This window comes from Oreochromis niloticus, linkage group LG7 (genome assembly GCF_001858045.2).
Source record: "Oreochromis niloticus isolate F11D_XX linkage group LG7, O_niloticus_UMD_NMBU, whole genome shotgun sequence".
Taxonomy (NCBI): domain Eukaryota; kingdom Metazoa; phylum Chordata; class Actinopteri; order Cichliformes; family Cichlidae; genus Oreochromis; species Oreochromis niloticus.
In genome coordinates this window covers 22,124,787-22,128,216 of record NC_031972.2, presented here as the reverse complement: position 1 = coordinate 22,128,216, position 3,430 = coordinate 22,124,787, and positions in this window count along the sequence as shown.

Here is a 3,430-nt window from a genome sequence, read left to right as displayed (position 1 = left end):
TAGTTGATCCTAATGCTAACTGCCATGTTTGTCTGGGACCTTAATCAGGATTGACTGAGGGAATCAGTCCTTGCCATTTAAAATATTCCTCTTCGTAGCGAGGAATACTTCCATCCTGGCTTCCTGGATGTCAGCCCCTGTAGGTATGTCTCTTGCCTCCTATTTTTCCATCTGCAGACAACTCCTCCCGTATCCCTGACACTTAATTTATTAATAATGGGACGGATGTCAGGTTAGGTGCTCTCCACCAGTAGAAATGCCCCACTGGCTCGATCTTCCTCTCCAGGCAACCACACGCTGGATGACAACCACTGCTCCCTTTTCCCCCCTCTGAGGCACTTTAGCCTCACATGTCTGCATGGCCATCCACTGCAATGCGCAGTCGACTCTCACAAACCTATTTCACGAAATATTTTACTGTATGTGTGAGGAGAGTGAGAGAGACTGAGGTGCTCCCAGAGATTTTCCAGGTTCCTGCAGAGATTTAAAAAAATGATTAAATAGATAAAATGGTTGTCTTTTTAAAACTAGTAGAATCTTAGCATTTTATCATTTGTTGCAATGTTTTACTTTAAATTCAAGAAGCTTTTGTGTGTCTAAGAGCAGCAAATATTACTGAGATGAGTATAAAATGATTGTACTATATGTGTGTGCTGCAGTTCTCCACGTGGTTCCACATTTCTAAAATGATTTAGGTGTCAGAAACTGAGCCATCACATATCCCTCATATTGAGTATCAGAACAAAGCTTGTTATTCAGGCTTTACGAAGTTTGCTTGTCTGCACACTGAGGCAGCGGGAGGCTCAGGTGCAGCAGAGAGAGACAATCCCTTCACATTCAGAGGGGAATAGACCTGTCAGTCCTGTAAACCCTTGAAGAACCAACCAGTGGAACCACATGCAGCTCTCTCAGCGCACACCACACTTATCTGGTGTGAACCAGGGTGGAAAGATACTAATGCAGGGCGTCATCTTTCAAGATGCAGGCATTCTTGGTGGATAATGATTGTGTTTTCTTGTGTTGTGGATCTGGATGCATCGCACTGAACATTCATAATATTTCAGTGAGTCACACAGCCGGTTCTGAACAAAAAATAGAGCTGGGGGGAGGGGTGGTGTTTCTTTGTTTCAGGTTTAAACAATCCAAAATGTGTGCTGCCTGTAGTCCTCTCTGTGTGCTCACTGCCAGGAAGATACTTTGGCCATTAACAAATTCAGATTTCCCCTTAACTCTTTAAAGGGTAGCTTATAGCGTCTAAAAAATGACTGGCCTTAATAAGACTTTGTCTGTCTATGACTTTCACTGCTCTTGACTTGCTGTCAGGAGCTTGGATCATTTTAAATACTGATATAGTGAAACTCAGAGTTTTCAGTCAATAGTTTCATAATTGGGGGAATAAACACATTTGCTTGCTTTTATTGTTGTCTGCTTCACAAGAATCTCATGGAACATGAGTTAGGCTTTTTTATCAGTCCAGCTGTTTGGTCTATATTTTGAATTGCAGAAGGATTGGGAAATCAAAACATCCGTCTTCAACACAACACCCCAGTACAACACCAGCATTGCTGCAGATGTAATGGCTGAAATGGCTGTTTCACACACAGTTTCAAACCACTCCACTACATGCTGACGGTCACGATGAAACCAACAAAACCACATCATCTGCAGAAAGCAGGGATGTTATTCTGTGGTTCCAAAACAGAAACCCTCCTCACCTCAGCTACACCTTGAGACCCTGTCCATGAATATAACAAGAGGATTGGAGACTGGCAGAGTCCATCCACTGGAAAAGTGCTTCACCTTGTGCCAAAAGCACAGACACAGTTCTAACAACAGGCCCAGAACCCCATACTCCTTTATGCACTCCACAGGTGCTGCCAGGGTATTATGAGTTCTTATATTCCACAAAAGCATGTGTAGCCTCAACAGGCAAACCTTTCCAGCTGTCTGGAATTACCTCCCTCAGGAGACTGAGTAGTGTGGTTCACTCTTAAATGCAGCACACCCTTTTTGAAAATGATATCCACCATACCTTTGCCACTCCACAGGCCCTGTCTCAGGAATCCCATCCAAACTGAGCATCTTACCACCAGGGACCTTCTCAACTGCTTTGGTGACCTCTGCCAGTGTATTTACAAAGTCTTCAGGCTCTACCTGCTCCACAGAGGATGGTCTGGTTGTGTAGGAGTTGCTCACTGTAGTCAATATCATAACATAGCCTTTATTTATTTATTTATTTTTAAAAAGCCTCGTTTTCCTTTTCTGAGTCACCAGACTTTGTTGAAATCGGTTTTAGCTTCTGCAACCGCCAGTTGTTTTCACTCTAAAGGTACCCATCTAGTGCTTCAGGAGACCTCACCCCCTACCCCCCCCAAAAACCCCAGAAAGCCAACTTCCTCAGTCTGTCTGCTAAGCTGCTCTTGAATGCCTACTACTTAACACTTAGCATCTTGTTCAGTCTATCCCCACACAAAAGTAAAGTGCAAAAATGACTGTTTCTTTCATCAGAGACTGTATATAAGCAACAGAAACAGCACCCATTAGACAAAGTCACACGGACTTGAGAATAACCTTGAGCACCCTTGCCACCACTATTTAACTTACTATGTTTATGCTTACAGATCAGTGACCTGTCGCTGTCACAGGTTTCTACATACACTCGAATCTCTTTTTTGTAACAAGTGGAGTCGCCTCCTGCTGGCCATTAAAAACCATAGACGTGTATGAGTGTATGGGCTTTCACATAGCTCCACTTTTCAGACTAAGTTAGATCCATGTTTGCTGCAGGTTCAAGCCAGCTTCACAGCTTCAACTCTTTGATCATTTATTTTCTTTCTTTTTGTGCCATTTTAACGCAGGCACTGCCAGCCCATGAGCAAACTGCACAGCTAACTGCGCATTCAACATTTTGGCCTGGGCATCATGCATAACAGCCCCCAGAAACCACCAGATGAATTAGAGAGTCTTAAAAGTGTTGGTGGAAGGATTTTTTTACCTTCTGGTCAGCAACCGCTTCTCCAAATCTTTGCTATACTAAGCAAACCGCCTGCAGGGGGATAGCTTTGTAGTCACTAATGCAAGCTACTCTCAAAGTCTGTTTCTCCAAAAGAAAACTGTTCTTCACTAACGAGCAGGGCATTTATTGCAAATTCCCTTGAATATTCTGCATCTCACTAAATTCACGCTTCAATTCTCGCTGATTTTTTTTCACTTGCAGTTTTTTACTTTTTATTCCCAGGCTCGGTGTAGCGATAAATGAGAAAAAATGCAAATCACAATAGGCTGACCGGTCTCAAAAGCCACACTTGTTGCTCCATTCTCGCTGTTTTGATCCGTTAGACATGTAGACCTTTATATTGTGTTAGCACTTATACAGACTGCCGGAGCACAAAGAATAAAGATAATCGCATTACAGGCGGGCAGTTTGGAA